General features: G+C 37.0%; 1 protein-coding gene across 8 annotated transcripts in view; it reads left to right on the top strand.

Moving 5' to 3' along the window:
- WDR33 (WD repeat domain 33) overlaps nt 1-26,760 on the top strand; it is a 96,305-nt gene that overhangs the window by 50,278 nt on the left and 19,267 nt on the right. The gene's annotated exons all lie outside the window — the stretch shown is intronic.

Raw genomic sequence — 26,760 nt, forward strand, 5'->3', positions numbered from 1 at the left:
CTCACATATGTAAAGGATTTTATATGAAAGTAGTACTTATAGTCTATGGGTCTAGTGTGTAGGAGGTGGCGAGGATATAGGGCATCATATTTGGATTGGATTATGGAAATTTTTTCCTGCAGAATGGTAAGAGAATGGACTGTTGTGTGAGCTGTTAGGCTTTTTGTTGCTGACATTGTGCTGTGTTTAGCTTGCCAGCTGTCAGGAAGGCTGTAGGAGGCATTCCCTTTCCAGATAGCTGGTTCACTTTGACAGTAACCTGGGCTAGTTGTCTGTTAACTGCAGTTTCATGTTTTAGGGCAGACCCAAAAGTCTGACAGTCAGGCATGCAGGCACATTCATTACAAAGGGCGAAGGGGTAGGGTGCATCCCACGAAGACGTGTTGCCAACTTCTGCTCTAAAAATTTCTTTGGTGAGACATTAGATCATTTTATTAACCCTATTGTTTGAAGTAGTGAATGGAGCCTCAAAATCACCAAATCCTTAAAAATTTTTTTAAATATTTACACTTTTGAATTATATACACACATATACAGAAAAGCACACAATTCTTATGTGTACAGTAATATATTTTTACATATTTACACACCCATTTAACCATCTCTTACATCAAGATACAGAATGTTTTCGGCACTCTAAAGGTTCCTCCTGCCTCTTTCCCACCTAAGCCTTTTAGTAGATAGTTTGGACTTTCAAGGATATTTTCATTGAATTGTTTTTCCTGTTTCTCTACTCTTTTTCAAGTTTACTTTGTTATTTTTTGGTTTCTGTCATCTCACTTCCTTGTGTAGAGCTGTCATAATTTCCTTTCCTTGATTTGCATCCATGCTCTTTTGAAAGTAATGTTTTATTGTTTTTTTCTGATTAGCTTTATTTACTAGTTTCTTGTTACTAAAAGCAACACAATAAAAGCAATATATAAAGAGAGAGTATTGTGTATTATTACAGTCATAGGCTCGGGAACCTGGATGTTAGTCACCGTTTTAGCCCTTAGCAGTTGTGTGACACTGGGGCAAGTCACACTACTGTGTGTGTGTGTCCTTATCTGTATAATGGGGATTAATAATAGTACTGACCTCACCGAGTTGTAAGAATTAAATTGGTTAATTTATGAGAAGCACTTAACTAGTGTCATAAAGAGTGTTCAATCAAAGTCATCCATTATGTCCTTTCCAAAGCTGATTTCAGAGCCTGCTTCCATATCTCTGCCTGTTTAAGGATACAAATTATTTCAGAAGTGTATTTTACTTTTCTCGTTTATGTTTTTCAGCCATTGTCATTAGTTAGTACAGTAGTATAGGTTTTTATTTATAGGTAGTCCATAAATATGACCACTTGTCTAAACAAAGTTGTGATTTTCTAATGTTTTCAGATGTAAAAAATTCCATACTTAGCATTGGCCCTTTTGAGACTTCATACGGAAGCATTTAAAGATTCTATTTTAATTGTTAGATGAATCAAATATTTAATGATTACCCACTGTGATCAAGGTGCTGTGCTTGGTTCTCTTGCTGGTATAAATTCACAAGACATGGCCTTGTCCCTTAAGCAGCATTTCCAACATTTCCCTAGTTCTTTCATTTCTTCAAATACGTTTTGTGAACTGGCTAAGTACCGTGGTGAACAGGAATGCTGAATACACTGAAAATCGAGTTTTCACAGCTCATCACACTGCAGCAGACTGTGGTCGTTGGTATCCAGACTTTCATCAGGACAGCCTTTATTTTCATCTGGGGGAAGAACAGGTTTTTTCCTATTGACCAAATTTAATCACAATAATTAATTTCTGACTCCATTTAGTAGTAAAGTTGGGTGATCTAGTGATAGCTCCGGTAACTGTCATTTCTGTTTGTCATCCTTGATGATTATGTGATCACTGGTACGTTAGGAGTCTTGGGGAAAGTATATCCTACATATTTTTTGTCACAATAGACAAGACTTAAATACAGAAATCTAATGTCATCTGTTTGGGCTTCTTGATCACCCTCTGTCCCCATCCCATCAAACTTGCCAGCTGACAGCAGACGGGCTAGTGTGTAGCCTGTTCTATTCCAGAAGTCTTTGGTGGTGTTTGTTGCAGGGTGGGTGCTAAATCCTTGCCTAGGATCTAGCAGATATGGGCCGGACTAATAAAGTGACTGTAAGAGCAAACAGGATGATATTAAAGGAGATATTAGGAATTAAAGAGCATTGTAAGTTTAGTGATTTCTGAACTTAAATCCTGCTTCTTTCTTGAGGTTATATGGTACAGGCCCAGTTTTAACGTTCTTTCTGTAGACCCTGAATGTTAAATACTTCAGAAGTTTGCTGTTCTTAATATTTTATATATGTTTTGTAATGGTCAAATCAGATCATTTAGTTTTCAGAAATTTATGGAAACTTTTATTTATGTCTTTTTCAGGTGTATTATCAATCTGATTTTTGAGAACATTTTTACTTTTGTAGATATACTATTTTAATGTGCCATGCAAATAGAAACTACCAAGAGTCTTCTGGGTAAAAATAAAATGTTTATTAAAACAATTCTTCAAGAGTATTTTCTAGGCATTTTATTTGATTTGTTAAATTCTAGCAGAGAAATCATTAAATTAGTTACTATAAAATTCTTTAACTTTTTGAATTAGCTGTCTTTAATGTAGTTTTTGCCTTTATATTTTGGACTCTTTAAAAAAAAAAATCTGTTCTCTCACAGTGAGGAAATAAGATATGACACAGTTCTGATTTAGGAACTGGACGTTAGAGATTAGAGCCCATGAGATGATAGATATTTGAAGGGCTCAGTATGGTAGAGGGCAGTCTCAGCCCTGGAGGAGGCATTCCGAGGACTGTGGTTCTTGTAAAGGATAAGGCTGAGCGCGTTGGTGTATAGACTGTAAAGAGAGATTAATCGACATTGTGGTGTTTCCTTCATCATTATTTTAGAATCACATTTGAATTAAACATGTGCTGAAATTCACCAGGCAATGAATGTGTATTAAAAAAAATTTTAGGAGAGATTTACAGAGGAGGTCAGCTTTAGTGGAAAGGTCAGTCTTCATATTAGATTATTTTTAATACCCTAATGCAAATGAAGGTGAAAGGATATAAACTTAGGAAATGTAACTTATGAATATTTAGCCCATTGTTCCCTAAAATATTTGTTAATACCTCATTTACCACATGGACTCAGGGAGACCACAACTTCCTTCTCTTACTGTAAGTTACATAGGCATTACTTGGTATAATATATATCGTCTTTGAACAAACTTTTAAGTATTTCTTAAAAAACTGGTTCTCATTGTTATATTGAAGTCATGGTTTTGAAGTGCCTGATAACATCAGAAAATGAGTTTAAATCATTGCTCCTTCTGCTTGTTGAATAACCACGTTTTCATCATAAAAAGTAAGTGGTAATGCCTATTTAACAAGGGAAATCAGATTGTAATACGTGTTACACAGAGAGAGGGCAGTGGTGGTGAAAATGTTTCTCTCTCACACAATGCAGAAGTCTCACACAATGCAGGTTCCTAAGAAATGATGCGCCTTTGAAGACAGTGCCTTTCATGTTAGCAGTCTCAGACTGAAGCTGCAAACCTTTACATCTTCCAGGCCAGGCACTTGGGGAACTGGCGTATACTTACCCCTTGTCCCCACCCCCTAGACATGAAAGTCTTCCAGTTTTATCTGGAAGGTATGTAATGGGTGATTTTCTTTCATAGGCTTTTTAAAAAGCTGATTTTATAGTTGACAATTAACCAAGTGTTTTCTGCCTTTTCTTTGGGACAGAGAGGGGCTTCTTTTTGATGATTATTCCCCTCAGGTTCTTCACGACTCCTAGTTTTTAACTTTTGTGTTAAACATATAGATTAGCTTTGAAAAATGTGTTTTTTTGACAAATTGCTCATTTTAGTGTCTATAGTAGATTGGCTTGTGTTGTAGAAACTTGTTAGTTCTAAGTTGGCATTTTTGGTTTTCTGCCTTTGTTTGGAAGTGACTAATACTTAGAAAAATAGCATTCAGCTGCAAAGTGGGAGATTTTGCACGTTAAAAATATCTTTCAGTGAAAGTACATGTGAAAATCTTGCTTCATTTTATTCTCGTTTTATTCTCTCTCTATTCATTCATTTCTTTATTCTCATTTTCTTCTCATAGCTAACCTGTTTCCCAAATTTTCCCTAGTTATGATGGGCGCTATTGTTTAAAAAAAAGTTACCCTTTTCACCTTATCTGTATACCTTTGGCTTTATTATCGTTAGGTATGTTCTTGGAGTCTTTGTTTTAAAATACTTCTGAATCTGAGTGTAGCCCAGATCCTTGAGCATGCCTCTGATTGAAGTCATTCTTGGTGAACTGCTCCTTCTCCTAATCAGCTTGGCTAGATAGGCTTCTCCTACGCCTTAACAATTTTTCATGTGATTATCAGTAATGCTTATTACTTTATCTGAACTTTTCAACATGTTTTAGCATGGTCTTGACATTAAAAGCAAAATGGAGGAAATCTTATACCAAAGTCATCCAAAGCTGCCCGCCCTGTGAATTATGAGATGTGTATTAATAAGTCATATTTTAGAGTCATTTTGTAACCCTAGGACTTCTAGTTTATTTTCATTCCACCATTAGTATTTACAAGTGTCAGTACACTTCAGAGACCACCAGGGACACACTTGTAGTTGAACAAGTTGGATTCTTTGCTCATTTCAGCAAAGTACACAGACAGTAGAGAACCCTGGGGTGTCTCAGTTGTTACAAAGATTGTATTATAGGATTTGGGCTTTGGGTAATTTGGAGGAGGGTTCAAGGAAGTGAGGGGCTGTCACTCATTTAGCATAAGAGAGATGTTTGGTATTTTGTGGGTTGTGCATTGACCTCGTTTTTGTCTCACTTCATCATGGTCTCAGAATGACTTAATTTGATGTAGAAGTTTAGTGAGATTGTCCAGCAGGAGAGTGGATAGTTTAGCTGTGAATGTCAGATCAGTTTGTAATAACATTGAGGCTAGCTGTGAGCATCAGATTAGTTCTCAGAGGTCAGGGCCTGCTTTTTTTCCTTTCTCAGAAGCATTTAAATCCCCATGGCCTTTCATTATGTAGAGACCAGCTGCGGTAGGGGGGTCATGATTTAGTGGCAGTGACATATTGGGCACGTCCTTGGAATAAGCTGCGGTGATACTGACAGCTATATTTTTACAACACAGAGCAATTGGGAAGCATGTCACGCATGTCAGGTTTCAGCTGGCTAGAAGTAGTTGGTAAAATATGAACATGTTCTTTTTAAGACCTAAGATATGTGAGTTTTCTTGCATTAATCTCTCTGGGGGAATCCTAGGGTTTACCTCACTAAGTTTAGTGTCTAGGAATTAGTTTTTAGTGCTGCAGGAGATTCTTTAGAATGGGGAAGAATCAACTGTTCATTTTCTGTATTGTCTATGTTAGTATAAAGCAGTAAAGATGAAAGAGATTTTAAAGGTTTTTAAAATTTAAGAACTGTTACATACCTTACAATTCAAAATTCTAAGAATTGGGGTCTGGCCCAGTGGTGTGGTTAAGTTCAGATGCTCCACTTCGGTGGCCCAGGGTTCGTGAGTTCAGATCCCAGGTCCAGACCAACCCACTGCTCATCAAGTCATGGTGTGGCGACATCCCACATACAAAATAGAGCAAGATTGGCACAGATGTGAGCTCAGCGCCAATCTCCCTCAAGCAAAAAGAGGAAGATTGGCAACAGATGTAAACTTGGGGCCAATCTTCCTCACCAAAAAAAAAAAAAATAATAATAATTGTAAAATTCCTTATGAACCATCAGGTTGACGTAAGGTGAAAGAAGACCATGTTTTCACAGTTCCTTTCTCCAGCTTAGTCATGTGCATCAAAGATCACTGAAAGGATATTTGTATTCATTCATTTATTCAAGTAATTGCTGTGTACTAGATGCCAGGCTAGGTGCCAGGCCCTGGGTATGGAGAAGGGGTCAAACAATCATTCCTATCTTCATAAGCAGTACAAGTGATGTCTGGACATGGTTTAAAGCCTCTCTTGTAATGGTATCTTAATTTCATATATATTCTAAAATAAGTACTGCTTTATTGTATTATAACAGAAGAATGTGTCTAAGATTATGAGGTAGTTTCTGTGACTTTAAATGTAGTAACTTTTTAAAATCAGATATTTATGGAGCATCTGCTCATGCAAGTCTGGAGATACCTTTAAATCGTGGGGGTCTTCAGAGCAAAATTTATTTCCTAGAGAACTGCAAGATAGGCTTCTGCCATTTTATCTTCACCTTGAATAATAAGTTTATTATTCTCCTTAATACTGATTCTTTATCATTTGGTTAAAAACTGAGTAAGTTTTGTTTTTTATCTTTTTTTTTTAAGCTTTATTTTTATTTTTATTTTTCCTTCTTCTCCCCAAAGCCGCCCAGTCTATAGTTGTATATTTTTAGTTGTCGATCCTTCTATTTGTGGCATGTGGGATGCTGCCGCATCATGGCCTAGATGAGTGGTGCTAGGTTTGAATCCAGGATCTGAACTGGTGAAACCCTGGGCCACCATGGCAGAGCGCGCAAGCCTAACCGCTCGGCCACGGGGCCGGCCTCCCTAGTAAGTTTTAAAACTGGAAAAGTTAGGTTTGTAGTTAGGACTTAATAACCATGAGTATTTATTAAAAGTCTAGAGTACACTTGGATAGTGTCACATGATTAGAGAATTCAAACTGTGTAGCTCCATTAGACAAGCAAGACACATAGGCAAACCAGTGTCTTCATGTGCTACTATTAGTTCTGCCATTGGTCTCTAGAATTTTCCTATAGAAATAAAGAATGTAATCTTTATGTTCTTTTGTTATTGAAATCTTCGTAGGTTCATGATAGCCTTGAATGGTTATGAGAACTTGAAAAACCTTTGAGAAAGGATTTGGATTGCAAAATCTTTTACATCTTGGTGCTTTTGGTAGAACAGTAGTAGTGTTAGAATATAGTTGATTTGGACCAAATTAAGGATGATAACTTTTTAAAGTTTTCTCTTGAAGACCATCCTCCACAGAAAAATGTGTTAACTTTGGGTTTTAAACACTGTAATGAACTGTCATTTAGATTTGATTTACATATTTTTGCATGGGAAAGGACATTCCAGAGTTACCACAGATTTTACTACATAATCATTTTTATCTGTGTCTAAATTATGTGTAGATGCCAGAATGCATCCTCGTATAATTTAGTCACATAGGTTTGTGGTACATTTTCTTGGTTAAATTGCTTGGATAAGGTTTTGTATTTTGAAACTAAATCTATCTGGACAGCAACCCACTTTCATGATCCCCGCAGAATACACTCTTCCTATAATTTACTATAGCAAATAGATTTGTGTTTATGTCTTCTTTACCACTATCCATTTAGCAGAAGGATTGAGGTGGAATAGTACCAGTTTACTGTGTCTTTTCATAGTCAATGATGAGTGCAAGTCTATTTGTAATATGTCTCTTCTACAAAAAGGGAGGGTTAAATTCCCTGCTCTGTATATTGTTACCTTTAAAATTTTATGATAGGAGAATATAGTGTAATTGCTGTTTACAATGGTTAAGTGACAAGGAAGAAGAAATTACTAATATTATCGAACCTCTTCTTCAGCTACTTCAAAATTCTAGGTTCAGTCATAGGTTCTACTTGCAGCAATCTTTGTTTTTCCTTTGGGTACTTCAAACATTGCTCATCTGAGAGTCAGCAGGTCTGGCTCTGAATCCCAACTCTGCCACTGGGCCAAATCAGTCTTTCTCAGTTTGCGTTTCCTCTTCTGTAAAGTGGGGCTAATGATACCTACCTCACAGGGTTGTTGTGAGGGTCCGAAAAGCACACAGAAGAAGGCACTTCTCACGTTGCAGGCCTGAAGTAAATGTTGCTTAAGTCATATACGTGCAAGGAAAGATGCTAAAAAACGTGGAGGGTATAAAGAAAGCAACATACATTTAAGTTAATTCAACTTAGGAGGTTGGAATTGATTGGGAAAGGTATTTATTGAAGAGGAGATTATAGATCAAGAGTTGGGAGGGATATCATATATGATTACCCTATTCTCAGTAGTAATTCTTAGGTTTAGAAGTGTTAGTGATACAATTAATTGTGTTGTAAGCCACATTTAAATAAATAACATTGAAATGCAACTATGACTTATTTTTTACAGCTTTATTTATATAAATCCTCACACTTTTACTCTCATCTCAGAACCCCAGTATTAACTCCCACTGTTCTGCATACTCCGTCCCAAAGTTCTGTTCTTTTCCTTTGGTTGGTTGGTTGGTTGTTTTGTTTTTTGAATAGATGATAATAGCTAGTCTATTTCCTGAGAACCACTAGCTGTTTTTCTGAGATCTGGTTAGGTAAATTCATATTTGATGAGTATAAGATATGGTAAGTTACTCTGTAGATTTATAGCAGAATATTCTTTTCATTGCTAGTTTTTAATAGGTTTATAATATCTTGAAAAAATGTAAAGTCCAAAAAAAGGATTCATCTTTATGATGTGAGTTGTTTATTTGGGCATTTTTAATAGATATTTTAAGTTAGATAAAAATCAAATACTCCACTGTTAGATTTATAGAACTAGCACTGTGGTCACACCTTAAGTCCTTATTTCTGTTTTTCTTCAGTCTTTGATTTTTCTCTTTTTGTTGTTGCCTCTTATAAAAATGAGTAGCGAGAGAAAAATCATTCGTCAAGCACAGTTAAGGTTGGGGAGCCTTCACTCTGCCACATTACTTTGATTTTGTGTTCAATGTGTTGGCTAAAGAGAATTAAAGACCGGAAACTGAGAACCTCGTGGTGTGTGTCATGTCCGCCCCCTCAACATCACTCTGCTCCCACAGAGCACAGACAGGCAGTGTTGCTGCAGGTACCTGGCTAACCAGCATTCCTTCTCTAGGAAGCATTGATGACACGGTCCAGTCATTTATGTGTGGTTGACTGGCAAAGAACAGTGTAAACTGTGGTCGCACGTAATACACAAACACGTTCTTCAGAATGCAGCCATGAGACCGAAACCCACTGTCAGTATGTATCTTTTAAGAAGTGTTCCTGTTAGTTAAAATGGATTTACTTCCATCTTGCCACACCTTGTTGTCCTGTCACTAGGAAGATGACATCTGGTGAATATAGAAACAGGCCGACTGCATAACAATGACTGACCTGTATGGGGATATCACTCGCAACCTTGTCTTTACTAGCAGCACCATTCCCTGACCAACCAAGCTGAAGACCAAATGCAACATTAAGATGCATGTTTTTCATTAGTCATGCATGGCGACAGTTGTATTCTACGTATCACGTGGAAGTAAGATTTGGAGACAATTGTAAGGTCTGGATTCACACATTCCTGCTATGTGCCGTATGGAAGGCTATCTATGATGCAGCAGTATGGGGGTTGGAGGGGTGGAAAGATGAGGGTGGGATTAATGTTGAAGTTGTTTTCTTAAGAATTTTCTGCCTGTTACAAAGGTAATAAACATTCAGAAGAAGTTCAAATGATTAGAAGCAAAAAGTTAATGTCTTCCCCTCCCTTTTGCCACTCTCACATCCAGAGTTCACCACTATTCTGCTAATAATTGTCTGTGTATATTTCCACAATTCTTATGGATATATAAAAAGGTACTTTAAAAAAACACTATGCAAAATGGGATTATACTACATATATTCTTTTGCTATTTGCTTTTCTCACGACGCGATATATCATGGTCATCTTTCTGTATCATTACTGCTGTCTTTTTTAGGTAACTGCTCTATAACGTTCCATAGCATCTATCTACCGTAACTTATTTAACCATGCTCATTGATAGACATTTAGGATTTGCAAGAGGTTTTTGCTAAGACAAAGTTGTGTACTAAACTTCTTTGTACCTTTATATTTGTTCCCACTCATGTAAATTTTCCTTTAGGATAGACTCTTAACAATAAACTTGATGGATCAAAGTATATGAATGCTTAAACTTTTGGAAGATACTTCTGAGTTGTCCTCACCATCCTGGAGTCATTAATGATAAAGTATAAGAATGTTGTTGTGGTCTAGCCAAAAACTCATAGCATTAACATTTTAGAAAATTTCCACCATTGGACAGTGTAACCTTATTTTTAAAAATTATAAATAATATGCACACCTCGTTTCTCCAACACCATAGAGGGATGGAATTTGAAATGTAAAAATCTGCCAGTCCATTACACCACTCTCCAGAGATATCTATTTTTAAACTAATTTGTTTTTATTTATTCCTGTGGTTACCATCAGAATTTAAAATAATATTTATATTTCTTGGCATATCTGTCTATGATAGTGTCTCTTTACTTTCTGTCATGAAAGATGAGAAATTTCATATACCACCAATGGTGCCTTCCAACTCCTGGGTTTTATTATTATGAATTGTAGCTGTTTTGATGATTTCCTTTATAGCTTTAAATGTTCTTAATTCTTTATTTTTTTGGGCCACCAACTTTAGGCAACGTTCCCTGACTCACTGTGATGTTACATAAGGAAGTCTATGTCTTTCAATGTCTTTCTGTTTCTCTCCCTTTTATCTCCCTTTACTTAAACCTGTCAAGGATTTTTAACCACTTAAAAATTCTAAAAAATGAAAACCAATAAATAGTATTGCTTCTATGAATAATACTCTTGAGTGCAGAACCAAGTAGTATAATCAAGTTTATAATAATAAACCTTGGGGGCAGTCAAGAGTTGCTCTTCTTGAAGAATGTCAAGATCACGTGAGATTGTTTTCTTTTTCTTTTTTTTTTTTTTGAGGAAGATTAGCCCTGAGCTAACTACTGCCAGTCCTCCTCTTTTTGCTGAGGAAGCCTGGCCCTGAGCTGACATCGTGCCCATCTTCCTCTACTTCATATGTGGGACGCCTGCCACAGCATGGCATGCCAAGCGGTGCCATGTCTGCACCCAGGCGAACCCTGGGCCGGCCCCAATAGATACTGTTTTCTTAAATCTGTCATCCTGTAAACTTGAAAATAATGCCACAATTTAGTTTTCTGTAGTTCTTCTTGGAATTTTGTAATTACTTTTTTTCTTAATGTCCCTAAAAGCCTTTATCATAGCAAATTTTTTGATTTTTAATTTTGTAATCGTAGTAAATGGATTTTGTTTTTACTTTTATTTTGTTTTTTGCTGAGGAAGATTAGCCCTGAGCTACCATCTGTTGCCAGTTTTTCTCTTTTTTTTGCTTGAGGAAGATTGTCCCTGAGTTAACATCTGTGCCAGTCTTCCTCCACTCTATATGTGGGTCACCGCCACATCATGGCTGATGAGTGGTGTAGGTCCACACCTGGGATACGAAGCCATGAACCCACGCCACTGAAGTAGATAGAGTGTGACGAACTTAACCACTACAGCACGAGGCCAACCCTGATTATTTTTTTTTATTTTTGAAGACATTCTTCACCAGGTTCTCTGACTTGCTGCTCTCATTTGCACTAGTTGTCTTCTGTGCCTGTGATTGCAGTCATACTGGCATTTCTTTGCCCTTTTTTTTCCTAAGATTTTACTTTTCCTTTTTCTCCCCAGAGCCCCCCAGTACATCGTTGTGCATTTTTAGTTGTGGGTCCTTCTAGCTGTGGCATGTGGGACGTCACCTCAGCATGGCCTGATGAGCGGCGCCATGTCCGTGCCCAGGATTCCAACCTGTGAAACCCTGGGCCACTGCAGCGAAGCGTTCGAACCCAACCACTCAGCCACAGGGCTGGCCCCTCTTTGCCTTTTCAAAGAATTTTTTCAGAAAGAGTGCTTGGGAGGTAAATTCCAAAATTCCTGTGTCTGGAGAGGTCTTTAATTTGCTGTCATACTTGACTCATTGTTTATCTGGGTTGCACATTTTTGTTTGGAAATTCTTTTCCCTCAGAATTTTGAAGTCCTTCCCTATCTTCTCTCAGTTCTGCTGATGAGAAGTCAGATGCTAATGTGATTCTCATTATTTTGTATGTAACCTAATTTTCCTCTGACATTTTTTTAAATGATCTCTTTTTCTCTCTGAACTTTTTTTTTTTTACTGTAGGTGTAAGTATTTTAAACTTTATCTTTCTTGGCTTGCTTTAATCTGTGATCTCACATCTCAAAGGGTTTTTTTCCTTTGATTATCATTTCCCATTGTCTCTCTTTGTCTTATGGAACTCTTTTTTTTTTAAGGATTTTATTTTTCCTTTTTTCTCCCCAAAGCATAGTTGTATCTATTTTAGTTGTGAGTCCTTCTAGTTGTGATACGTGGGATGCTGATGAGCAGTGCCATGTCCGTGCCCAGGATTTGAACCGGTGAAACCCTGGGCTGCCGACGCTGAGCGCACGAACTTAACCACGCGGCCATGGGGCCGGCCCCTGGAACTCTTAATATATGAATGTTGGGCTTCTTTCATATTTTCTGTGTCTGTCCTTTTCTCTAAGTATTGGGTAATTTCTTCTATTTTGTCTTCTAGAGTACTATCTTCAGTCATACCCAATTTGTTATTTAGCCCTTCTGATGAATTTTTTATTTAATCCATTGCATTGTTAATTTCCGATATCTCCTAGTGGTTCTCTAGTCTTTTCATTTTTCATAGTGGACTGTTATTTGTTTGTTTTAAATGAATATCCCCCTTAAAACTTATAGTAATTAAGGTGATTGTGTGTGTTTGGTTTGGTCTTTTGTTCCTACTTGTCTTCCCTAGGCTCACTTAATCTGTTTCTTTTTCCTGGTCTCTCTCTTCCTCCTGTTTGATTTTTCTGAAATGTCCAGTGATCCTTGGTTGGCCGAATGTTTGAATGGAGATTAGTATGGGTCAGTATAAGTAGCTGTCTTGCAGTTCTTTTGCTGTTGAGTATGTCTCCTTACCCAAAAAGCTTCTCCCTGCATAGTAGACCTCATTTCGCACGCGCGTGCGTGCGTGTGTGTGTGTTTAGCGAGCTGTGTAGGGAAGGACAGTCTTAGAGTAAATGGGCAACTGCCACAATTGCCGAAATAAGTGGATTGTATTCTGAGGTGGAATGCATAGGTTCTTTTCACTCTTGGGTGGAACTGTCTTCCCTTCTCTCTCCTTCCCCTCCCCTCCTTCCCGCTCCCATCTTGTCTCCCTTCTCCCTTTTTTCTCTCTCTCCTCCCTTCTCCTTTCCTTCCTTCAGGGTTGTAGTATGGCATTGCCAGAAGCTTTGTGCTGCTTTCCTCTCCAGCCTTAAATCTTGTTCTGGGGTTTCTTCCCAGACGTAGCTTTTTTTTGTCATTTAGAAAGCAGTTGTCCTGCCTTAGCTGATGGCAGCTGTTCCATGTAAATGGGAAGTCAGGAAGGGCTGCGACAAGTTGCTCTGTGGAGAGTTCTGCAGTTACTCTCTTTACAGCATCACAGCCGTGGGCATGAGCTGTCATGGAGCCCTAACAGCCTTTTGTATATGGGGGGGCTTATTATTCTCTGCTCTGGTTTATTCTTCAGTGTGAGTCCCTCTGTTTTTGGAGAATGCCCACATTCGGGTTGAAGTGTTGTAAAATTTTCATAAAATGTGGGGTCGGTATCCGTCTTGGGAAATAAGTGCATCTACTGTAAACCTTTGAAAGTAATTTAGGAAGGGGCTTGCATACATCATTTTACTTAGTCCTAAAATCATGATTTACTCCGAGACATAATTCCCTTTTCACATTAGTGACGTTGAAACAATTTCCCTTTACTTCCCTTCTCGTATTCTTCCTACTTCTATTATTTCTCCATTTCTTAAGAAATACTATATATTTAAGTTTTTAATCATGTATTTGAAGCTTAAGGTAATCCATGGTGTTGGGAGATTTAGAGGTAAGTGATCAATTAAAATAACTGAAAGACACTCGAGGTAAACCTAATATTTTTCCTGTAGGTTTTTCCCCCCTAGAAATGATTTAATATTTTTTAAAAATGGAGAAAATGTATAGAGAAATCATCAAACATTTACTCCATAAATACGAAAGGAAGTGATTGGTATTATCTCACTATTGAGGACCACATTTTAGTCTAGTGGAATCAGTAGTTACATCCAAAGTATTATCTGTCTTTATTGGTTACCTAAAACGTAGTCTAAGTACTAAAGTCAATGATGGCTCCCAGTTTAGGTTTTCCACTTCTGAGGGAGAAATGGCATTAGATCAAGTCTAATACTTGGGTTGGATGTTGGTACTTAGTGAACTTAATGTTCTTTTCTCAGGGGTCATTTGAAAACTGAAGTTAGCAAAGTCTTAAGAAGTCTCACTTTGGGGAAGTACTATGAAACTGAGCCATTTTCTGCTTTCCCATACTCTGTTCATAGTAGTAATGGCTCTTGCTGGATAACTAACTGTGTGGAACTATCTATCCCCATGGTAAGCTTTTTCAGGGCAGAGATTGGATTAAAAGGAGAGCTTTTATTTATTGACTGTTCAAAATGTGTGCTAGGCATGATGCTAAGTGCTTCATATGTTTCCTTTAATTCCTGAAACAACCCAATAATTGAGTAATCTCCATTTTACACATGAAAATATTAAGGCTTAGCAAGAGTTAAATAAATTACATACGGCCATAACTAGTAAGTCACATCTGAGATTTAAACATCAGCTATACTCCAAAATTTTTACCATTAACCATTGTATAGCATATGAGCACTAAACATAGTACTTACATGAGTTAAATTATATTAAACATATCCTTTCCTTGATTTCAAATAAAACTGTTTTGACATTGTACCTGTGCTCCTATTGGACAAAGCTAATTTCATCTTGGTTATTTCTTCCTCTGGGAGGAAAGTATAGTAGATTGTAGATGGAAATGAGAATTTTTATGATTCACTCAATGATGCTCAGAGAGGAGGGCAGAGTAAAACTTTGTTTTCTCTAAGAACACAGTTTTGGTTTTTAGTGCAGTATGTATAGATGTAGTTTTGCTCTCTGGGCTTTTCATTATTCATTCATTCATTCATTCATTAGTCAATAAAGTACAAGAAGATGGCAGATTTTAAACACCTCCATAAGGAAATACTGGTATTCTTTATAGTAAGTTAGGTTTAATTTGAACTTGTTTGGATTTTAACATTTCCTAATAAGCATTACTTGATCTCCACATTTCTAGAATGGTAAATATTTTTTACTTTCTGAGATCTGTGGACAAAATTTAAAAAATTTATTGTGTATCTTCATTTCATGCTTAGGTTTATAATGAGGCTTTGGCTGGATAGAGGATTCTAGATTCAGAGTTTCCCCCCACTTTAGCACTGTCAAGATTTTGTTCCACTGCCTTCTTGCAGCCAGTGTTTTGATGAGAAGTTTTATGGTAGTTTGTGGAATGTTCCTCAATTGGGATTTTTCTCCTGATTGGTTTTGGTTATATGGGATTTGGGGAGGAATATCACAGAGGTAAAGTGCCATTTTCATCACATGAGAGCAGGGGTACATAGTATCAACACGACTTGGTGTTGACCTTGAACGCCAGGTTGAGGCAGATGTTTGTCAGAGCCCTCCAGTGTGAGGCTACTCCTTCCTGCTTTTCATACTGTACTCTTTGGAAGGAAGTCATGAAGCACAGCCCACACTTAAAGGGTGGGGAGTTAAAGGTCCACATCCTTGAGGGTGGAATAAGTACAGAAGTTGTTTGGAATTTCCATGCATGAGAGATTCAACTCTTCTCCTCTTATTTATTTATTCAATTATGTATTTATGTCACTATGGACTAATGGATATTTATTTTATTGGATTGTGTTTTTAGTATGATGGAAACTAGATACTATAATATAGCCAGCTTCAGGTTGAGGTTTTCTCAGTTATCTTATTTCTGCTTTGAAACAGAAATGGAGATAATTATCAAGATCCATTTTGAGTGTAATGCCATCTCAGATTATTCATTTATAGAAAAAGTTCTTATAATAGCTAGAAATTACACTGTCTGTTGGGGATTGTGTGGTAGCCATCCGCCCCCAGCGGTATTTGGGGGTTCACATAACCTCCTTGTCCCAAGACAGGTAAATTTATGTAAGTCTGCCATTGTTTGCCTGCCTTCCTTCGAAGAGGTGAGTAGTAGTAGTGGGACAGGATTATATAGGGAGCCACATTGACCAAAAGTGTGCAGATATACCCAAGAAGATGATGACAAAGCTCAGAGATTCCAAGTACAGTTTCTGGTGTGCAATGGCCATGATTCCCATGGGGTTAATTACTTATACTTCTACCCTGGCCAGAATTATTTGTTGCCTTTGTGTATCTAAACTTTCAACTTTAAAAAACAGTGTCCTTAGTCTGGCCAACTGAGGGTGAAGCAGTTTACTTTTTTACCTTGTTTTTAGAAGGAAGGGTTACCCTAGAAGTGCCCTAAAATATTTAAAATGTGTCTTGTTTTCCGTTTTGGTTCTGCTTTTTCTTCTTTATTAGGGGTTTCGGTCATGGCTTCTCTTCACTGTTGACCAATAATAACTCTTATTAGTATCGCATAGGCACTGCTCTTTCTGGTAGTCTTGCTATTGCCAGACTCCCATCATTCTTTTAAAGGTTTTTTTGCTTTTTACATTTTCTTTCTAATTTTTCAAGTAATGACTATGTGCTTCTTTTCTTGACCCTTTAAAAGAATATTATACCATCTGTATATTACTATCAGATTATGAATGTGTGCAGAAATGATTACTAGAGAACCTTTGACTATCTAATTACACACACACACACCAGTGCACCCTTTTTTGTAAAGGACTTTGCTGCTGGTCTCTGCATTGTATGTGGGACACCACGTGTCTACCATCTCAGGCAAAAGGCTGACGTGCTTTATAATACTGGTCGTTAACATCCGGCAGTTGGGACAGTACAATAGCAATGAGGTTGAAAGAATATTTGGTTATTGCATTTCTTCTCTTTAAGCTTCTTTGGTGAATATTCTCCAAAATAGCCTTGTATTTTTTGAATACTTTAAAGTTTTAAAAAAGCCAACAAAGGGGAAATTGCTGTTTGGCACAAAACATGCTGCAAAGTTGCTTCTGTGTGATTATTGTAACTGAAGAATATAGGGGATTGACACACATTCTATATACTTTTAGGCAACATTTTGTGGGGGGGGTGGAGGTAGATTTTTCCTCTTATATCAATCATTTCATTGTTTTTCTCCCTCTCATAATCCTCAAGATTTTTCTGAATACGTTTTTTTAAACTTGAATCAAATGAGAATTATGCTTTTCTCCCACATTATTGTATACATTTACCAGCAGTCTGACACGTAAGTTTTAGCAAATATACTTGTATGTTTTTTGGACTCTGAAATTATATTTTAGTCATATATTCATAAAAATTTTTTCACTTGGATGTCAGAGGTAGTTACATGGCATTAATCTTATGAAATGTATGCTTAATTTCAATTTTTAACCTACTTGACGGTTTTTTTAGGTCAGCCTTTGTTGATCTTCTGTGTAAAATACATGGTACAAATAAATAGAAACCGTTTTACTTGCCTATGCAAATTAAATGTGAGTTAAGTAGCAAGTTGGCAAATTTGTGACATATCTACCTCTTTATTCCATTTGAGTTTTTATGTTTGTATATTGGGTGCTATTCTGACACCATACATTTCACAATTTTTTATAACCTGATAAACACTTTTGTGCTATCACTGAGTTCTGTCAAATCCTTACCTTTTGCCATACTTATTTCTGAATTTTTAAAAAGAAGTACATGTTACATATATGGTTAAAGTTCCCTTTACATGCACTTCCCCAGTGCCCTTCCACTACTTCCCAAGAGGCGTCTGCTTACCTGAATTTAGGTTCATCATTGCCAGATAATGTAATAAGCTAGCATTTCAGAATTTCCCACATTGGTCTTCAGAGGCAGTTGGAAGTGCTCTGAGATGAAAGACTCTTGGTCAAATTCTTAACTATAGATTTGTAACATATATTGAATGCACTGAGGGTGGTCAGACCTGGAAGGAAACTTGCCAGTTTTTAAAATTCAGCATTGTCCAACTGTTTTGACCACAGAACCCCTTCACCCCTGATTCTGTGCACTGTTGCTTGGAACACGCTTCGTGGAAGCACTGCCTTAGAGGTATACTCTTTCCAGAACTGACTTTCCATTAAATCTTACAGGTTTTTACTAATGTCACTTTCTAGATTTAGATCACAAAGATACTAATAGTAATCACTTCCAGTTGATGTTGCCTGTTGGATCAAGTTTAAAATCGTTTTGCAAAACGGAAAGTAAAATGTTAATTGCATATTCATTGACCAGCGTACAAGTTACTTATGCTCCTTAATTTTTTAAATTCTTGAGTCCACTGATCTGTTGAAGTCTCTGGCTATGGACTGTGGCTACACATTACGTTTGCCTTACACTGATCTGTTATATTTTATGTTCTTACAGCTGGAAGTAGCCTGAGTTTGTTGTTAATGTTTGACACATTTTCTTGAATAACGGTTCTTCAACTGTTCATGTTGTACAAGGTGGTACTTGAATTATGTTTGCTTTTTTTCTTCCTGTATTAGAAAATCTTGGCACTTTTTATAAGTTATGTATAAAAGAACTTTTTCTTAAGATTTGTTCATATAATGGTCTGATCCAGGAAAAATAAAATGGGAAAATGAACACTATTTCTGATCTTCAAATAAAACTATATATTGGTTTTCACACTGTTCACCGAGCCTTGGGGTCATATGCATTGTCTTAAGGCAGGGCTGTTGACCTGTGTGGGGCAACAGGTCCTTTAGGATCTGGTGAGGCTGTGGAGAAGAGATGAGGTTCTCAGAAGATGCGCAGGGGCACAAAGTTGACATCCACTTCACAGAGGCCAGGGAACCGCCTCCTATGAGGGAAGAGTCTGAAAACAGACCTCATTCCTTTATGGCTTCTAGCCTTCACTGCAGTACACCTTATGGTTCTGAAATAGGAAGTAATAAACAGGAAGGGTCCACTTTCTACAAAAGTAAGTTTAGAAGTATTCACCAAGTATCTAAAGACTCAACCATCTATCCTGTTATTCTTAGAATTTAAGGGTTTATTAAGGAGTCCCTGCGTTGTATTTCTAGGATCTCTTTAAAAAAAAAAAAACATTAAACATTTGATTATTATTTAGGAAAAATCTTTTTGCATTTTTTACCTTGCTATTTCAGGTATAGTTATGTAACATTTTTTTAAAAAGAGACTTTTCTGTTTTTATTTTATGGAGAAAGGTCTCTAAAACACCTGCATTTGTTGTTTTGTTGGCTTCACTTCAATCTTTATTCAGAAGACTTTTATTCTAAGTATTAGCTTTCTTGAAAGGTATTGTAACTGGATTGTGTGATTCTGCAAATACTTCCTTAGTGTTCAATCCTCATTTTATTTGGTAATCACATATTTTATAGATTGAGCACCCATAATAGGAGCCCAATAAATGTGGCTATTGTACACACTTATTTTGAATTAATGAATGAGTGAAAGAGCACATAAATGAATGTGTGGAAGAATGATCAAGTGCAATAAGTAAAATTGTTTGCCTCCTTTCAGTATAAATTCTAACATAAAATTAATGGTTGCTCTTTGCAAATCATTATTATGAAATAATATTAAACAATTCTAGTGTGTCACACACAGGTTAATCCACAAAGCAATGCCCCATGTCTCGAAGAGATGCTAATTCTGTCACTATTCCTTTAGCTAGGACCCTGAGAGAATGTTTAGCTAGCTAAGAAATGATGCAAAATTCGTTGCCCTCAAGGCTCAACCTCTAAAAGTAAGCTGGTATGGTTAGATTAATTTGGAATTTCTTTGGATGGAGTTAGGTCATGGTTGCCACATTCCTTCATTCTTAGCAAGACCCTGGTCCTCAGAATCAATCTGATTACTTCTCAGATAATTGAAAGATGTGATTCTTACTTATTTATTTTTAGATTTTATCTCTAAATTCTTTTCTTGTGTGGTTCTGAGAGATGGAAAGGCGTACACAAGTTTGTCTTCTACAACCTCAGTTATGTTTGAGACAGTGACAGTTGACTGTTAAATGAAACAAAACAAAAGGAGCTGTTCTGTCACTTCATCTGGGTGTTATATTTAGTGAGGTGAAGGGAAGATTGGAACGGGAAGAAGAAAATCTGGGCCGTCTCTAGCCACTGGCTTAACCCTTGTAGGCCTCACTGTTCTCTTACATAAAAATTATAGGACTGGATAAGTTGCAGGTCTTCTGAGCTCTAGTCTCAGTTGATAATTTTTGTGGTGGTGTTCATTGTATAACTGAGATAGTGAAAAAAAATATGACTTTCTTTAAAATGGCTAATTATAGTCTAAATCAGTGTTGTCCATTAGGACTTTTTGTGATGATGAAAATATTTTTTATCTCTTCTATCAGGGATTCCACACAGATTTATTATGACTATCTTGTTCTTTATATAATGATTTGCAACTGGAATCTCTTAATTTTAGGACTTGTTAATTGCAACTCCAAGTCCTGATATTGAAATCTTGGAGCATATCCTCCATTTCTAATTGAAGTCAAGTACAGATAAAATACTGTGACCTTTCCCAGGGATCTTGGAGCCTTTACTTGGTACCCATGTGCCTGTGTTGCTGGCTTCCTTTGAAGCTCTGCCATCCTGCTGAGGACTGTGTGTGTTTACTGCAATCCACCTGTAGACTCTGGTCCGTCCCCTGCTGAGGACTGTGTGTGTTTACTGCAATCCACCTACAGACTCTGGTCCCTCCCCTGCCGAGGACTGTGTGTGTTTACTGCAGTCCACGTATGGACTCAGGTCCCTCCCCTGCCGAGGACTGTGTGTGTTTACTGCAGTCCACATATGGACTCAGGTCCCTCCCCTGCCGAGGACTGTGTGTGTTTACTGCAATCCACCTATAGACTCTGGTCCCTCCCCTGCCAAGGACTGTGTGTGTTTACTACTGTCCACCTATAGACTCTGGTCCGTCCCCTGTGGGGCTACACCTTGTTCCTGTGTTACGCTTTGTAGTATCTGGAGTAGCTTTGGTGGTGGTGAGAGTTTTATCTTCATACTTTTTACAAGCTTGATTCTGAAAAGTTTCATTAAATACCAGTTTTAAAAATACTTGATCTTTCATTGGCCGGAAGTTTTTAGTCCTGAAATCTTGAGCCATTAGCAAGATGTTTTTAGTACTAAAATATCTAGGTTGCTAGGCCATAAAAACAGTTGTGACTTGAATAAAGTTTCCATTAAGTCTGTACTTGCTTAAGCGTTGCAAATACTACATTCTTGGAATCTCCATGTTTGGGGATCACAAAGAACTTTGAAGGATTCCATCCTGATAATCTGGATCTTTGAAATGATGAAAATTACTGTAGAGGCATTCTTTAGGGTTAATGGTTGAAATCGATAAATGCGTGTCTTTGGGACTCAATCATTTTTCTGTGAGATAATAATTTATATAAGATTAAGTGTTTATGTATGACATGCCGGCTCACAAGACCCATAATATCCTTGAAACTTAAGACAGCCATACCGAGTCCAAGACCTGTCAGTGAAAACACGCATCCCCACTGAGGCTCTGAAGCATATTTTCCTGGGACCACAGGCACTGGTTAGTGCTGTATTGGCAAATGAAGGCACTAATAGATATCAGTTGTTCCATTCAGTTTTGAATAGAGGGAAACCAAAGACAGTTGCCATTAAATAAAGTTATAAAAGCACATGTTAGAAACTTCAAGTAGTACAGAAGAGTAAATGCCTTTTTATTCTCATAGCATGTTTTCTCCTTAAAAAACTTAGTACCAGCTTAAATTTCCTTTCTTCCTTTCTTTTTTTTGGTGAGGAAGATTGTCCCTGAACTAACATCTATTGCCAGTCTCACTCTTTTTCCTTGAGGAAGATTGTTGCTGAGCTAACGTCTGTGCCAGTCTTCATCTGTTTTGTATGTGGGACACTGCCACAGCATGGCTTGATGAGCAGTGTGTAGGTCCATGTCCGGGATCCAAACCTGGGCTGCTGAATTGGATCCTGCGAACTTAACCAGTATGCTACTAGGCTGGCCGCAAGTTTTCTTTTGTACGAATAGGACTAAATTATACTTTATTTTTCTTCTAATATATTTTAAAAGTCAGCCTTATTGAGGTATAAGTTACATATGGTAACATTCACCATTTTTAGGTGTCCACTTCTATGAGTTTTGACAAATAGATACACCATAATCAAGATACGTAACGTTTCTGTCATCCCCAAAAGTTCCCTCTTTCTGCCTCAGTTTTCACAGCTGTATTGTATTCCATTATATGGATATACCTTGATTTCATAAATAACCCCTCATTGATTCATATTTAGGTTGTTTCTGGTCTTGCAATTCATACAAGGTGCAAGAAATACCTTTTTCCATAAGTCTTGGTGTGCTTTTACAGTCACAGACATAGGGTAAATTCCCAGCAGAGGAATTACAGAATTAAAGGCTGTGAGTGTTTAACATTTTGTTAGACGTGGCCAAATGGCACCCCCCAAAAGTTGTACTAATTTACCTTTATAGATGAGAGTGCCTGTTATTCTCTTACTAACACTGTGTGTCACTAGATTTAACTTTTGCTAATTTGATAGAAAATATTAACCTAGCAAAGTAACTTGCAGTCAGTGTCTTTTTTACTTCTCGTTTAAAAAACATATCAACAAGTTCACACACATAAAAAATCTAATGCATGTTATTTATGGTTAAAACCACAATATAACATTAGAGGAAATGTGAATAGGAAAACTTTACCTTTGTTCCACTCTCCCAATATAATTTTCATTTCCTCTTTATCCATATCTACATTTTTGTAATTATACATGCACATTTTATAATCATTCTCATAGCATATATACAGTTTGTGTATGCATTATTTTGCTTGCCATTTATTTATTTATTTTGCTGAGGAAGATTTACCCTCAGCTAACATCTGTGCCAATCTTCCTCTATTTTTTAGTGTGTGGGCTGCCAGCACAGCATGGCCGCTAACAGAGTGGTGTAGGTCTGTGCCCATGAACTGAACCTGGGCTGCTGAAGCAGAGCACACTAAACTTAAACACTAGGCCATTGGGGCTGGCCCCTTTGTTTTCATTTTAAAGGTTCACTTTGTTTCATGAGCATTTTTCTTCGTTTCCAGAATCTTCATTTTAGATAGTTGTGTGTTTCTTCTGTTTTTTGGCTGTGGCGAAGTTCATTTAATCATTCAGCTTCTAGAATGTATTTACACTTTTTCACTATTATGAACACCATTTTTTAAATGTAAAAGTTAAAAAAAATCTTTCACTTTCTTAGAATAAATTTTTATTATCTGGTTCTCCTGGGTCTAAATGTATCTACATTGACATAAGAATGTAGAATTTTATAATTTGAAATAGTTTTTGTGGGGCCAGCCTAGTGGCGTAGTGGTTAAGTTGTCATGCTCTGCTTCAGCGGCCAGAGGCTTGCCAGTTTGGATCCTGGGTGCAGACCTACACACTACTCATCAGGCCATGCTGTGGCAGCATCCCACATAGAAGAACTAGAAGGACTTACAACTAGGATACACAACTATGTGATCAGGCTTTGGGGAGAGGAAAAAAAAAGAAAGTAAGGTTGGCAACAAATGTTAGCTCAGGGCCAGTCTTCCTCACACACACCAAAATATACCCAAACCATGTAAATTAAAAAAAAAAAAACCACAGATAGTTCTTATTACTTCATTGGGAATCTAGGAACTCTTTTTTTCCCTGAAGAAGGAAGCAGTTGCATATCAATTTACTTCTGTCAGCTTAATCTATTTATTTTTCCTCTTTTTCATTTGCAAAAAATTATAGAAATGATATATGCTACTTGTAATGATTTCATACCCACTTTCCAGAGGTAATCAATTCACTGTTGAGTAAATTAAATTTTTTTAATTGAATGTTTTCTCAGTAAATCATTCCCACGTTTCAGTGTTTACAAACAACCAAACCATATACAGTGAAGTTTCCTTACCCTTGTTCCCCTGCTACCCAGTTCCCCTTCTTGGAGGCAGTTATCATATTTTGGCGTATTGTTTCAGACACATTTTATGCATTTTTAAAATTTTGTTGTTGTTGAGGAAGATTCACCCTCAACTAACATCTGTGCCAGTCTTCCTCTATTTTGTGTGTGGGTCACCACCACAGCATGGCTGCTGACCAGTGGTGTAGGTCTGCGCCTGGGAACTGAACCCAGGCTGCCGAAGTGGACTGCGCCAAGCTTAACCACTAGGCCATGGGACCAGCCCCTCATTTTATGCATTTTTCAGCAAATGTATGTATGTGCTCTGTATATGTGTGTGTATGTGTCTCTTTTTAAGCCACAAATGTTCTCATGTGGCATAGTTTTTTGCACATATTTTCTTAGATTATTTTATTTATTTGTATTTAATTTTTTAAAAGTATATAATACAAGTAAATGTTGTAAAGGCTTGGATGGTCCCCTCCTCTCACAGTTTGCTGTGTGCTCTGTGCCATCCTTCAGTGAGTCTTTATGCACATAGAAGCAGACCGGATGGCACATATTTTTGTTTTCTTTTCCTCCTGTGACTCTTAGACTGACTTTTTCACATCTATCAAAGCAGTATAGAAATAGGCATTAAGAGCACTGGCTCAGGGGCCAGCTCCTTGCATTCAGATGTCTGCTCTGCCATATTTCAACTGTGATTGTGGGCAAGCTATTTAACCTGGCTGTGCTTTGTAATCTTCATATGTAAAGTGAAGAGTCAGTGTACATACTTTGCTTCGAATATTACCATACATAAGAAGTGTGTGTGTTTACTCATGGTATTATTTTTATCATTAAGGACAGTGACCAATAAAATAATATCCAAGAATCAGTACCCATCAGTTTGATTTATGTTAGTGACTTATATGGCTACGGGTAAATTCATTTAACAGAAAAGGGTGGATGGGATTCCTCACTTTCTTGAATTCTACTTAAATACATTTTAGAAAACTTTAGAAAACAAAATTAAAGCAGCTAAAATATATTTTGTTGTTCCTTTGGTTTTGCTTATACTTCTTTAAACTAAACAGATCTACTTTATGTAATAAAACTGTCCCAGAGAAGGTGAAGGTAGAGATGGTTGCTGAGAACGTGCACTTTTTTGCTTAGTGCATCATGTCTTAAAAGTGCATTCTCACGCATTTTCCACTCAAATTTGGTTAAAATACATACATAACTATACATAATATTTAATTTTAGGTGATAGTGGCCCATAAAGTTTTAAATTCCCTGGTCATGTCTTTTTAGGATCAAATCATTAATAACGTTAAAAGTTCTTAAGGCGAGCAAGGGACTGGGGGACTGAGTTGTATTTCTATTCAGTTTTTCTATTCTCAGTTCTTTTTTTTTTTAATAAAAAATCAAAGCAACAACAAAACCTCCCTTCCTCTTTCCCACCTTCACATCCCAGTTACAAAATATTGTCTGTTCATTGTAGAGAATATAAAAACAGAAAACTCACAGAGAAATGAGTCACCTTTGTACCACCACTCAGCTTAACGTTATGTCTGTTAACAGTTTGGTGTCTAGACTTTTTGCCTGTCTTCCATATACAGATGTGCACACACTGTAACTCATGCTGTTAATTTGTTTGCCTTTTACAGTGATGGCATTAGGAATGCTGTACTGGTGTTTTTTTTTTAAGTAAACTTAGTATGAATATTCTAATTATGTTATTATCTATAGGATCATTTACAGTAGGTGCATCATATTCCCTTGAGCACATATACCATACTGTAATTTATTTTGTAATATATTTATTTCCTATTCAAGGACATTTAAAAGTAACTAAATCTGTAAACATTCTTGTAAACAAATTTTTTTGGAGATCCCTTTTTTCCTTCTGATAAATTCTGAGACATGGGATTGTTGGGTTGTAGGATATGCGCTTTTTTTTCATGCTTTTGATACACAGTGCCAAACTCTTCTCCAGATGGCTGGTATTTCCTTGCCAGCATGGAATATTGTCTTTCCATAAGTTCTTGCCTATTTGAGGTGGGCATTACTCCCCTTCTGAGTTGGTGCAAATTCACTTTTCAATGCCTCTAGAACCATCTCTTTTTTTGTACTTCCCTTTTTTCTTATTCTTCTATAGCCTTCCTCTTTCCCACTCCCAAATTCATAGAAGTTGGATTTGATCCAGGTTAGAGAAGGAGCTATTCCAAATGCTCTTTACCTCACTCCTCACTTGCTTTCTTAGTGCATTTGCTATAAAAAATACTCTTGAGGGTCTTTTTGTACAGCACTCAGTTTTTCAAAAATCATACTAATTTCTTTCAGTTTTATACATTCTGATTTTTGCTTTTGTGATTTTTAGTAACAGCTAATCTGTTACATTTGTGAAGTGACCTCATGCTTTAGCACAGTGGTTAAGAGAACTCTGTGGAATCCTGTAGACCAGGTTCAGATTCCAGCTCCTTCTTGTTGACTAGCTTTGGAATCTAGGCCATGTTATTTAACCCCTCCAGTCCTTCTATTTCTTTACTTGTAAAATGGAGATAATGACAATACTTTCCTCAGGCTTTTGTGAGGATTTAAAGAGGTGGTGCTTATAAGTGCTCAATACACTGCCTAACATATATAAGCTCTCAGCAGCATAGCTTTTATTATCAGAAAGATGGAATACATTTTTCCTAGTCACGTGTAGAAAGTGGTGATGTCTGAACCTGAATTTAGGACTTTTGATCTGTAGCCTTGTAAGGACTACTGCATAGTGGGAAAACTAAAGTGAGTGGCAGGAATTGTGCCTCGTGCTGAGGATAATCCAGGTACAGCGTGGAAAGTTTGTAAAGCTTTATATGTGGGGGCTTAAGATGTGTAGCTTCCAAAAAGCCTTGATTGGCCTTCCAGCAAGTAAGCGAAAAGATGGGCTTA

This window comes from Equus caballus, chromosome 18 (assembly GCF_041296265.1).
Source record: "Equus caballus isolate H_3958 breed thoroughbred chromosome 18, TB-T2T, whole genome shotgun sequence".
NCBI classification, from domain to species: domain Eukaryota; kingdom Metazoa; phylum Chordata; class Mammalia; order Perissodactyla; family Equidae; genus Equus; species Equus caballus.